The sequence below is a fragment of the Pseudorca crassidens genome, chromosome 11 (assembly GCF_039906515.1).
Source record: "Pseudorca crassidens isolate mPseCra1 chromosome 11, mPseCra1.hap1, whole genome shotgun sequence".
Taxonomy (NCBI): Eukaryota; Metazoa; Chordata; class Mammalia; order Artiodactyla; family Delphinidae; genus Pseudorca; species Pseudorca crassidens.
Window position 1 is genome coordinate 19,695,947 of NC_090306.1, and position 13,666 is coordinate 19,709,612.

The 13,666-nt window shown below is 45.3% G+C and overlaps 1 protein-coding gene across 3 annotated transcripts in view; it reads right to left on the minus strand.

The window, feature by feature from the left end:
- Positions 1 to 11,799, minus strand: part of SOX5 (SRY-box transcription factor 5) — a 991,426-nt gene extending 979,627 nt beyond the window's left edge. For 2 of the 3 annotated variants that reach the window (XM_067695916.1, XM_067695915.1), the window contains exon 1: positions 11,435 to 11,799. The gene's annotated coding sequence lies outside the window, so the exon portion shown is untranslated. The remainder of the gene's footprint in view (positions 1 to 11,434) is intronic. The other variant, XM_067695917.1, reaches the window with a different exon arrangement.
- Between the last annotated feature and the right edge of the window lie 1,867 nt (positions 11,800 to 13,666).

Genomic DNA, 13,666 nt, shown 5'->3' on the forward strand with positions numbered 1-13,666 from the left:
GTAAACTACCAGTCAACATCAACTGCTACTTCAAGCTAGACAGGCGAAGGGGCACAATAATGGCATGCCAAGGAACTTACTTTGGGAGGGGCTTGTCTTCATGTCACAGGAAGATAGTCGCCGATATGGTAAAGACTTAACTCCTGTCCTGGCTTCTGCCTGATCTTCTTTATAACACATTCGCCTTTCTGGCTTCTGATCTGGATGCATGCCAAACACAAGCTCTGCCGACTCTTTCAGGGACCTTATTCTTCAAGTTGCTTGAGCCATTTCTAAACTTAAGCTTTTAACATTTCTTTCCAACTTGCCCTCTTCCTCTAATGCCGCCCCCTAGAAGCAATCCTGGATACCAGGAGACAAAAACCCTCCGTGGCTAAATACACCGCTTCTCTCTTCCTGAGAAATGTCAGAAAGATTATGTTGAAAGCAAGTGCAATGTTAAACTCGGTTTTTAAGAGTTAACGGAGAATGATTTTTTTTTTCCTCCAAGGATGGGTAATAGCATCAGATTCTGAAATTAAGCACAGCAGGAAGAAAAAGCCTGCATAGATTTCACAGAGTATCACAGGCCTCTGCAATAAAGCACTTAAAAATGCCTTGTATTGCTAATTCTTTACACAATCTCCTTTTATTTCCAAAGCAGTATGCGGGGTTTGAGCCACAAGACGCGCATTGATGTTAACATTACACCGTTTGAATTAGAGCCATTTTTCTACTGAAACTCCAGTTAGGTTTAGAATTACTTTTCACCGTTTTTTCCCCAATACATTTTCCAGCCTGACTTTCGAGATCAAACGAATGGTTGCCTCTTCTAACAATGCTGAACCCACCTTTGCAGTCATTACCTTAGCAAGCATCCTTCCTCTCAAGATTACAATAACCAGGCTTTGAGTTATATGGAAAATATGCCTACTAAAGGTCACTGGATCACAGGTCACTCTGGGAATTCTAAGTGAAGGAAGGCAACTCTCTTCATCTGCCTCCAATTTCCCACCTCCCCTGCCCCCAGCCCCAGTCAATACGCTTCATTCACAGATTGAACTCTTCAGCAAATACTTATTCAATAGCTAATATCGGCAAGCCACTGTGCGAGGCATTACCGTGGACTTTCGACAACAGTAAAATGAAAGTGACGTGAACAGCAAAGCACTGCTTGGTGACAGGCAAACAATCCGACGGACAGCCTACTGAACTCCAAACAGACTAAGAACTTCCAGTTTTATGAAGATTTGCTATTTTCACGATCACCAATCTACTGGTTAGCATTTGTAAAGATTTTTTTTTTCTCTTTTTACAAGACATGTTTGTATCGTTTAAAAGCTTTCTTTTCCAGTCCGTGTAGAAACCCGGTCATTTATTCAATAAATATTTATTAAGTACCATGATCATTTGGAGAACAAAACAGACTCAGTCCCTATCCTCATGTAGTAATTGCTGCTTCCAAGATAATACACACAAACAGCAGCCTGCTGATTCGATCCCATACAAACCTCAGGTTTGTTTCTGCGTTGTTTATCTGTGTGTGTGAAGGCACTCTCCTGTAAGGACCAGATTAGTCTAATTACAACCTTGTCCTCGTCTGATCTCACTAGGATTCCTTTCCAGCATACTCCTTCTCGATTTCTTTAACCACAATAATCTTAATCAAGCTATTCTAATCTGTTCTCCACATATTGCTCTCTCCCTCCATCTGTTTTTATTCATTCGTTAAGCAAAGGTCTTTCCGCACCTACTGTGTTCCAGACACTGTTCTGAACATTTGGGATACAGAACTGAAAAAAATAAATCAACCCCTGGTCTTCAGTTTACTTAACCACCTGTCCTTGAAAAGAAAGATCTTTTCAAGCCTGGAATGCACAGAACTGCCACCCTGCCCCTGCCCCAACCCACTCTGTGTTAGGTCCCCTCACTCTGGACCTTAAGCATGCTACTGTTCTATATACTCAAATGTACTTAGGTTCTTTAAATTTTATTTCAAAACTCCTAACACCAAATCACCAAAAAACTCTTTCTAGCAATCCAGCAATCACCTGTGCTTTATCTTGGCCCTGCCACTACTCTCTGAGCATCTTACTTGATCTCCATATGCCACATATATAACTCACTACCAAACTAAATCAATAAAAGGTTTTTTATCACTGGTTCTCAAACTTTTATGTGCAAAAGAATCGCCAGTCATGCTTGTTAAAAATTCAGGGTTACAGGGCTTCAACCACAGAGGTTCAGGTTCCCTACATCTGAGGGGGAGCCAGAAAGGTAGATTTTCAAAAACATCCCAAGTGGTTTTCAGCGAGGTGACAGGGTGATCACCTTTGAGACACTGTTCTATTAAATTCCTTTGATATCAGTTTTTATGTAGTCAGAAACTCTGCTTCAAATCAGAAAATATTTCCCGTTAAGTACAGCTTAAGCAACATCTAACTGTGTGTTCAGTAAATACTCATTTGGTTAATAAATGGATCAGTGGGTACCTGATAATAGTAAGTGACTTTTAGAAATTACAGCTCAAGGGCTTCCGTGGTGGCGCAGTGGTTGAGAGTCCGCCTGCCGATGCAGGGGACAAGGGTTCTTGCCCCAGTCCGAGAAGATCCCACATGCTGCGGAGCCACTGGGCCCGTGAGCCATGACCGCTGAGCCTGCGCGTCCGGAGCCTGTGCTCCGCAACGGGAGAGGCCACGGCAGTGAGAGGTCCGCGTACCGCAAAAAAAAAAAAAAAAAAAAAGAAATTACAGCTCAAGCATCACTTCCAGTGACCACTTCTCACCTGCTCCTAAGTATCCCTGTGGTAGGTAGGCAGGCATTAGTGCTCCCATTTCATGGATGGGAACCCCACACCAGTATCTTGGCCGCAGCAGGATGAAAGAATACATGTGGTTGAGTCAAAAAGACTGAAATCCAGGCAGTGATTCTCCTGTTCACTAACTGAGGAAAATGAGTGAGTACCTGACCCCCTGGAGTTTGTTTGGCCATCTGTGAAAAGGGGATAATTGCCACCTAATCTGTGGGCTGTGAGGATTAAAGGGGATTATCCATGTAAAGCACCTAGCACGTGCCTGGAACATGGTCGAGGCTCAACCACTGTTATAGTTTCCCCACCTCCCCATCGTGCAGGGCTGCCTTGAATAGGAATGAAGCTCAGTTGGCAAGACAAGTTGGCTCAGCAATCATTGATTCTGTGGCTGCCCTGTTCCAGGTACTGTGATTGTGCTGGAAACACAACACCGTGCCCTCAAGGAGCTTACCTTCCAAATGTCTGTCACCTATGGCTACCCCTTTCGAACCAGGCAGCAGAGTACTTAGAGAACTCTCCAGTTCTCACTTCCTCTGGTGAAGTTAACTCAATGCACAATGCTGATGGTGCCAGAAGGAGAAAGACCTTGTGGGAACAGAAGGGTTAAGAAAAGCCCAGTAAGCAGTGACAGGGGAAGGGAGGCACGTTTGCGGGGCTGAGGAGGTCCCTAGAAATAAAGAGTGAGCCCATTAACTTTCTTTACAAACTTAGAGATTGGTTTGGTTGGTTGGTTCGTGTGCATTAAAACTGTCACTTTACTTCCTGATTTAATGTAGAAAAGGCACTACTATTCTGCTAGTAGTAAAGGTACGGTGGAGAGGAGGCTGAGAAAGTGAAGTATGGAGAGTCAAGACAGAGTTATAAGAAATGGTATGCACTTATTCCAAAGCAGCTCCCAGTGCAAGAGTAAAGTAATGAGACTGACTGTGCCAGATACACGTGAAAGGCTGCCAATACTGCACAGTGACACCGAGCATCGCCAGAACATACATGCAAACCCCAGTCAGCCCCTGATACCACACGTCAAACAAGTTCAGCTTTCAGCAGCCGTGAAGTGCCCCAGGGAATCCTAGCAGGCATCCGATCTGAGGGCAGGCCCTAACCCAGAATGGGGATGGACCAGCAACTGCAGAGGGTACAACGCCTGGCTCAGCAGAGAGTCTCTCCAAATGTTCAGTTTGTCAACCTTTTTAACTAGCGACATTGAAGCAACCAGCACTCGCTATTTGGGGAAAACTATGCCAAAAGCCTCACAGTAAGCAGTCCTTATCCTGGGCACAGATTCCCTAGAGGGGGCACTTGTCTGAGGAATGTGTCAAAAATTAGCTCTCTCTTCCTGCCTCCCATCCTCCTTGGATTCTGAAGCTGTCCCGGTGCCAGTTTCCCACAGTACCATACACAGAACCACCTAAAAATCAGGGGCAAAATACCAGTGGTCTCATGTATCCCAACATGCTAAGTCAATGTCTTCCATCCCCCAAATGCTTCCCAGCAGGCACAGAAGGATCGGCACCCCGCCAGCCGTCCTGCCACGACATTACCGAGAGCCTCGTCCTCCCCCGCAGCCGCCCCTCCCCCGACGCTGGCCCCCCAAAAATAGCAACAACTCAATTCTCAGTCCAATAACGTCTTTTCTCAGATGTTGTTCTCCCAGTAGGTAGAAGAATGAACTGCTGCAAGGCCACCAGCTCCTCTACAGTTTCTTTTAATTTAAAGTTACAACAGGAGGGAAGAAAAGAGACTTTCTATTAAGGGACAACTCCCTGAAGGGTCTCTTAGCTGACAATCGAAGGACTGCTCATGGCAGTGATCAAATCTAACGCAACAAAGTGCTGGTGGCTCTGTGACTCATCACAGCAGGAGCTCGCGCTGAGGGCCACTTGAGTTCAGTGCTTTGTGCCGCGCGCGGCAAGTTGGTTTAGGAACAGTAACACAGGGGAGCAAAGACTCGCAAGGTGTTTGAGGCTCAAGATAAAATGCAGACTTACAGTGCAAGCTGCTTCTCAACTGAATAGGAAGCCTAGAGGGGTAAGGAAATGAAGAGACTGTTCTGTCTACCTCACGCTTTAGGGCAAATTACCAGAAGATGGTCAAGGTCAGTTGGTCTATCTGTTGCACTGTTTACAGCCTCATAAAAATAAGGACTGAAGCACGAGAACTGAAGTGAGCTATTCTGAAAAGGCATTAAGGATGTCTGCTTGCATAAACAACAACTTCTAATTACATGAACTACCTACCGTTTAAATATATTTACCATCACCTGATACGATTCACCTATACCTCTCAATTGCATTTTATGACTACATTAAAAAGAGAGAAATATATGTTGAGCATTTCACCTGTACCATGCGTGGTACTATGTATTTATATATAATCTCATATAACCTCATTTAATCTTGACTAGCACTCTGTGAGGTGACAACAATCATTATTCTCATTTTACAATGGAGGAAAATAAAGCATCAGAACTCAAAGAAATGCCAGGTCTTTTTTTTAGTGGCAGGTCCACCCAACCAGAGCAAGTGCTCAGGGCTATACTTCCAAACCACAACTACACCAGTCACATCTCCTGTGGCCAGAATATAATGGACTCAGTGTCCCACCGGCTGCCCCTCTCTGTCTCCAGTATCATTTGTGCTCCAAGGCCCTGCTTCCAGGGGGCTGCTCCTAGCTAAGGACTGAGCACAGTGGGGGCTATGAATGCAGGCCATTCCACTGAGACAGAGGGTTCCTCCAATGGCTGACTCCCGGCTCCCTAGCCAAACCCTTCTCAGACTGCACTACAGTCAAGTTCTTTCTACTCAATCCTCTTTCCTTCCCTTCCTCCTTACATAAGTGTCAAACCTGGGTCATGCTAAAAGGCTCTCCCAGTCTTCTCCCGTGCCCTCCCCCCAAAAACGTCTTACATGTCTAATCCCATCTTGGGGTCTGCTTCTTCATGGACCCAAACTAATGCAATAACCAAGTCATTTATTTGCATTTTTTTTCTTCTCTTAGCCTTTTCTTTATCTTTGGTCAGCTGTACTTACAGAGAAATTATCTGAATCACTGCGAGAAGAAAACAAGCACTAAGTTTTCCATGTTACTGTACATCATCTCTTCAAATAGACAATGGTACACTGATTGTACCTTTCTCCTTGCACCCAATTTAAACAAGCAAACCTATGAGGTTCCCGATGAACGAACTGTTAACTCTTTAGGGCAAAACATTGCAAAGTCAGACTTATCTCTTTTTCCAAGTGGAATTTCTCTCTATCCACATGGGCTAAACTTAACATAACCCAGTGGTACATGACTCTGAATGGATAACAGCACAATAAATTTTCACTAGTTTATATTTGTAACAAGAAATCAAAAATTATAACAAGAAGAGAGATCTATAGTTAGGTCCTAAAGTTTTTGCTCCTTTCACGGAAGGAACATTTATATGAATAAAAGATAGAATTCACACTTGCACCAAACACAGCATCTTAATAAAACCACATTGTCAGAGATCATGTATAGACGTTAACTGAATCACCATTTTAAAGTGTTGATCTCAGCCTCAAGAAAGTGATATATTTTTCTTCTTGGATTCAAACAAGTTCAAAGCAAGTACAAAATGAAGCTTCAAACATTATAAATGATCAAAATCTAGACTTGATTGAAGGGAGAGGAGAGTGTAGCTAACATTTACCAAGCACCTCGTTCATGAGAGACCCTACGCTAGGAATCTGATATACAATACCTACTGTAATCCGTGCAATATCCCTACAAGAAAAGGATTATAAACCCGAGCTTCAGAGGTTAAGAAAAGGGGCAGAGCACTAAATGTTCAGAACTCCAAGTGAAGTCTTGCAAGAATTATAAATAGACCTAAACTGAAAAACTCCAAACGCTAGTGGGCTGGCTTCTTTTGCATCCTGGGTCCCTCCTGAATTCCCTAGCTCCCAGACTTGAACTGCTGCTGCAGTGAGCTTCCAGGGAATGCCAGGTAGAGGTCATCCCTTTGACTGCTGCACTGTCTGTCCCCTTTGGAGATGGGGTAGCATAGAATCACGAAGTAATTGAATGACAAGTCATTGGGCCTCAAAGATATAATCAGGTAGGGTTTTTTTTTTTTTAACTTATAATGAACTTTCAGCAATAAAGAATGAATGGACGTCTATCTGTAGAATTCAATACCAACACCGTCACCACCACTGCCACTTCCTGGAGACTCATTTTTTTTCTGGGTGTTTTATTTGAAGACTCAATTTTTAGAGAGTGGTTATTTCATGTATTCTTTAAATGTATCCATTTTTCCCCTAATTCCATCGATACAATGCCCCCACTGAATGTCATCCTTACTCATAAGCAGAGTAATGACTTTCCTGTAAGGTATGCTTTGAGAGGTACAACAAAAACTCCCTATGTTTACAAGTATTTCTTCCTGGCAGCTTCACATGATACTCCACGTCTTTCTCTAAGGAATTAGATAGTCATGATAAACTGCAATAATAATAACAACTTTTAGTTAGAGAATTAACACATAATAAGCTGTTATCACCTGTGAATCCACTGGCTTATGAGCCAGAGGTTAACTTGGGCAAATGGGGCAGAAATTCAGAAGAGTCCATTAAAGCAAACTGGGAGGTAATCAAGGGCCCATCCTAAAGTTCAGGCCCCAGATCAGGAAAGCATTCAAGAGCACCCATATAGGTCGCTAAAGGGGCAGGGGTCTGGAGGAAACAACCCAAAAAAGCATATTCCCCTTTCTTTTAAAACAAGAACACTGAAAACAGCCAAGTTTATTAAAAAGTCTCATGGAAACGTCCCAATATGGCCCAGCTGAAAGTGACTAAAAGTGCCTGAATGTCCGCCCTGCTACTGAGCCTTAAGTGCTCCATTTCTGCCCCTTTAAATATAAAAATTCATTATTTTTAAGCAAAAGGTTAGATCCTTGCTTCACAGTCTTAAAAACTTCATTTTATTCTTCCATGAAGAGCAACTTTACATGCAAATGAACTGTTGGTTTAACCGAAGATTGTTAAATTGCATCTCTTCATCTAAAATCCTTCTCCTAAATGTTAGGTATGAGTGATCTAAGTTATATCACACACGGAAAATAAACAACAAAGATTCCACTCACATTTGAGAATCATTTGCCATCCCCACTCCCTAAGCACCCTCAAATGGGAAATGGAATAACAAGACTGATCATAATTGGATTAAGAACTATAATTCTTTAATTCATTCATCAAATTGAGGCATTTGGAACAGTTTATTTACAGAGTTGTTTAGACAGTTTTGCATGGTGTTTTTTAAGATAAACCAAAATGCCTTTCTGAAAGAAGCTTCAGATCCCAAATCATTAACATATGAAAACCAAATGTAGACAATTTACAAATGGGTGTTTTAAAACAATGTTTGGAACAAAACTGGACTTTTATTTTATTAACTATCTACAACTCTAAGCTCAGGGGATAGTTTATTTGAAACAGCCAAGCACTCTCTTTGCCTTTAAAATAAATCTACATTTCTCAGGCTAAAAATTGTGACGAGTATGTGAGGGAATGCACTGACTTCAGGCCTAGACAATAAGTTTTCCAGGTTACTCTCAAAACTCTAATTATAGCATTCTCTACCACTAGAGGTGATCAGATATTGGGTGAACCATCCAGGTTACACCAATCGATCATATCCAACAATGCTACCTGCTGGAAATCTAAGTAGTGTTCAACATTAGAACTCTAAGTTATTTGAAATCCAGTGTATTTTAGACTAATAAAAACAAGTTTTATCCTGCCCTGCATGTTACATTTTTAATATAATCTAGACATACCTTGAAAACAATGACTGTCTATCACTCAATAAAGGGATAGAGCTTTTACAAGAAGACGGTATATTCTTTTATCATTATATTTTTCATTTGCTTTAGAAGAGAAAAAATCCTCTAAGCGTTCAAATTCTTTGGAAAATGAAATTTTAAACTCTCCCGACAGCTTGTGCTTTACGCTCAAAAAGGACAAAAAAAAAAAAAAGGAAGAAGCCATACCTGAGCATAAATTTCACTCTTCTTATTTACTGTTTACTCCATATTCTCCACAGATAACATCTTTATAAGCGTATATTCATTTTTTTTCTTTTACAAAACCATGTGTCAGTCTAAACAGGATATGCATTTACATGTATAGAACTAAGTTAACTTGAAATAACCACTGGATCTCAAACGCCTAGTTATTTACCAAATAAGTTTGAGAGTTTTGAATCCTGTATGGCATTCAACCAGAACTGCTTAATCTCAACAAGGAAACTATATAGGGTTTCCGTATTAAGAGCTGAAGTTCTTTTTTCCTGTATTAAGAGTACTCTTGCAAGTCTATATCAGATTGATTCATTATTGCCCATTCAAAAAGGCTACAAAAAGAGATTTTTTTAAAAAACCCCAGGCAAACAAAAACTCTGTTATTTCTTCATGTACAAGGTTGTTAGAAGACCACTGGAAAGAAAGGACAAAAAAGAAAGAATTTCAAGCAAGTATGTTACTATATAATTAACACAAATAACTAAATAATTATGCACATGCCTTCCCACGCCCACAATTAAATGTTTTTAAACAACTCATGTGATGAAAGATCTACCTTTTAGGCAAAAAAAAGCAATCTCTACCAGTGTAAGGATTTAACTGATGCTGTGTTGCATCAGTTTTAAGTGATGCTTATGATTTTTATCTTGTATACTTCTGAGGAATAAACAGTTGATGACATAATCTGCAGGAGAACTTTACACAATGCCTCAGAGAACTTTCAGTGTAAGTACTTACGATTTTAAATCACTGTGGCTGAATTTATCTAGGCTTCAGCCTCAGAGCTATATTTAAATCAGGAAGAAGCACCCCCAGAAACTCTGTCCCATGTATCTGCATTTGAAACCAGATTCCTTCCCTATCAGAGCTAATAGCAGTTCACGTACAGCTGAATTCCTTCAGAATTAGATCAAAATTTAGCAGCTCTGTAAAGACTCTAAGAAATCGTCCTCCTTCTAAATGCTATAAAAGTCAAACTTAAAAAACATTTCTGTATACTTTAAAACCATCTGGCCCTTAACCTAATCACGTTTGGCAATCGAGCCTCACTCCTTGTCATCCTGATCAAAAACTGCTCTGGTTTTTCTGATTGAAACGTCCATTGCCTACAAATCTCCCACGCGCCTACTGGATTGGCCTGTTTCGTTTGTGGGGAGGGGTTTTTTTTAAGGATACTAGGGGCCATTATTTATGAACAGCAAGGAAACAAATCACTCTGTCTAGTCCCTTTGCAGATTCCCACACTTATTACCCAAAATCCCACAGATCTCCCTTGGTCTTGCCTTTGACTAAAGAACTGTGCTGGGCCTAAAGGCAGTCTCTGGGGAAATCGGCTCATGCCTTTCTTGACAAACTCCTTTGGATATCTGGATATTGTGAGGATTCCCAACGGGGTGACAACAAATCGCTAAACTTTTCTCAAGAAGTACTGTCGACTGCCACCCAGAGTGCCTGAGTTGGTGGACACTGAGAATATCGTTCTGCAACATTCAAAGAATTCCTCAGTTTGACCCCTTTAATTGAGAAAGGAAGACATCAAAATGGATTCACATTCACCACACTCTGCATTTGGTCAGGGGCCAACGTCTTTAGATATTCACCAGGGTCAATCTATTTATTAATAGATTTGCTTTGTAACGTTGAAGGAAAATGACTCAAAATATGTAAACAGTGCTTCGTGTGCATCCGATGCCAGCAGACCAATACTCAACAAACTGATGCTATCAAACGCAAACATTTCCAAATCCAATTTGTTTTCAACTCGTATAACCTCTTTGCCTGGCTTATTACTGTAGCCCAAAAGTGCAAGCGAGATTTCCCAAACCCGCGCTTAAAGTGACACAACACGTGAGCGGTCTCCACTTGGTACACGGAGTGGGGTGAGGGGGGAAAAGTAGTTGCAATTAAAAATTAAAGCTTCCGGTGTCTGAAATCCCTAGAATCCTGAAGGATGAGACTCGTTTCCGAAATTCCGCGCCGGGGGGACGGGGGAGGAGGGGGGTACCTCTGGGGACAGGGATGGCAGAAAGCGAAACAAAAAGACGAACAGGGGGAGCGCTCAGGTTGTGGGGTGGGCCGGGGGTCGCGCTTCTGTCCTGGGAAGGGTCAGGCCCTCCGGCCAACTTTGAGGGGCTGCCGTTTGGCGCCGGCCGAGATGCACGGGCGAGCCTAGGATTTTCCCTGCGCTCCTGCCCTCCTGGCTCATCACTACCTCCACCGCCACCACTTGCAAAACAATACCGGCAACAGCACGCAGGCTCCCCAAGCAAAATATAAAGTTATCGCATTTCCTGAACTGGGTCCAAGCCCGCACGCCGGGGTCCCCGCGGACGGCCGCCCCGCGAGGGGGACCGAGCGGCTGCCAGCCTCGAGCCGCCTCCCGCCTCCCCTCGCCCCCACCCCGTCCCCCTCCCTCTGTACTTGAGGAAAACTCCGGCGGCGGCCCCCGCCCTCCTCCGCCGGCTCTCCAGCTGGAGCCGCGAACGAGTGCGGAGCGGCGGGCACGGCGAGCGGCAGAGGGGAGCTCGGCGCCTTGGAGGGCTGCCCACCACCACGTCGGGACCGACAACAAAGTTAAAACGCTGCGATTCACGCACCTTACCGGCTCTCCTCAACGTCTCCTCAGGCGCGGGATGCAAAGTGGCACAGTGGCGGGCTGGGGGCCCCCGGGAGGAGACTGGAGATGGGTTTGGTGGCTCGCCTTTTTCACTCTGTGTGTGTGTGTGTGTCTCTGTGTGTCTGTGTGTGTGTGTGTCTGTGTGTGTGTGTGCGCGCGCGCGCGCGTCCCTCTCCCCCAGCCTCTCGCTCGCTCTCTCGCTCGCTCGCGCTCCCCGTGTAGCTCTCAAGGACGAGGTGAAATCCCTTTGCTGGTCATGAGGCGGCTTCAGAGACAAACAACACAATGCGAGTGCAAATAACAAAAGGCAAAAAGACAGTCGGAACAATGGGGGAGGCGAGGGCAGCGCACCCGCAGCGGGTCAGCGCGGCCGGCGCCCGCCCCGGGGGGTGCGGCGGGGGCGGGGGCGTGCGCTGGGGGGCGGTGCCGGGGGCTCGCGTTCCCTCCAGGTCGCCCCCGGGCTCCCGCAAACCCACCCTGACCTCCTTCCTGCCGCTCGTCGCCCGGCCGCCCTCTCTGTCCATCCGAAGGGAAGGAGCCCCAGAGTTTGCTTCCCCGGCTGCTGCAGGGTAAACTAGATGGTAAATAACGCGGCGATGACCCACACCATGCAGGAATGTTTCAAAACAAAACACAACAAAACAATCTGCCCTCCACTTAAAAGAGCGATAAAATGAAATGGCAGAAGGGGAAGGAGGCAGGGAGAAGGGGAATCTCTCCAGATCTCGGTGGAGCTCGCGTTTGTAAATACGCCTTCATGTTTGGTCAAGTCCCCTTTGTCAACTTCTTCCCTGCGCTGGAACCTCACCCGCTGTCCTGTAACCATTACCTGGGCCCCTTCGCGCCCCCCACCCCCGTTTGCACGCGGTAAAGCCGGCACGGAGGGCGCGCGTGGAGGTCTGCGGGTGTCCGCGGAACCTTCCGGGAGAGGCGAGCCGCGGTCCGCCCAGCGCCAAGGCTGGAGCGGCGAGAGGTTGGGTTTTTAAAGCGACCAGTGCCTCCCCGAGAGCGGCTCTGCGCCCGCGGGTCCCCGCCGCCGGCACTTTGCACCCACCTACTCCTTGGCGGAGGGGGGAGGGGGGGAGAAAAGTTTTGAGACGCTCTCATCTCTGCCTCCCGGGCGGTTGAACTGGTTTTGTTTTGCGTGTGTGTGAAGCCCGAAATCCCAGTGCCCAAGAACCGGGGAATGATGTTCAGGGGTCTAAAAAGGCTCGGCCCTGGGCTTCGACTCCTTCGTCTGCGACAGTGGAGTCGGCGCAGGAAGGCGAGAGCGAGCCCCTCGGAGTTGCATCACCATCGGAGGAAACTCCGTAGGTGATGCCCCGAGCAGAAGCTGTGGGGCTGATTTGTGTGTGCACTGACAGCTCCCGGGCTGCTCCAGCGCTTCTCTCTACCAATCTTACTTTCATTGACTTAAAACAGCTGCCGGTTTGCCCCGGGGCGGGGTGGTGGGAGGGGGGAGGGGAATCGTATTAAATCTCAAAACTAGGGTGGAGCGGGGGAATCCTGACAGATCTTCCCAGATTTGGTGTCCAGAATGGAACAGGGAGGGAGGTGTCTCGAGGGAGGCAGCGGGTCTGGAGGAGGGTGGCGGAGAAAAGGACTAAGACACAATACGAGCAACACGTTTCTTTTTCTCGCTGTTCCCTTCCTCTTCTCTAGCTTGAGGCTGATTTGCATGTTCTCTCTCCTCTTCTGGGCGATTTTTTTCAGGCGCGCATCCATTGACTGAGCCACGTCCCTCGGCACCCCCAGCATTTCCCAGAGTGCAACAACACCACCCGGAGATCAATGGCCAGTCTGTTTATTCTTCACGCTCCTGCAAGAGCAGGGCACTGAAGGAGCATGGGAGGGAGGCTTAGGGCTTGCCTGTCTGCGATCTCTCGCAGACTTTTTCTAGCTGATTTCTAAACGGCAGCTAGCAAGCAAATAAGAGTTCCTTAAAGCACGCAACACATACCCATCACAATATATTCACCGAGAAAAGTGATACATCCTTTCTCCCCCTTTCCACCCTTGGTAGGTTTGTCTCTGGAGGTGGATTGCTAATACCTGAGGTTTTTGCACTTGTCTAGGGCAGAAACTTTCTGGGGTGTTTGACGATTGATTATTTGGTACCTGCTTTCTAAAAATGGCTAAACACCTTTCCTTAGAACAAAAGTGAGAAATGCAAATCTTAATAACTCAAGGCAAAAATTTCAAAGTGTAAGCA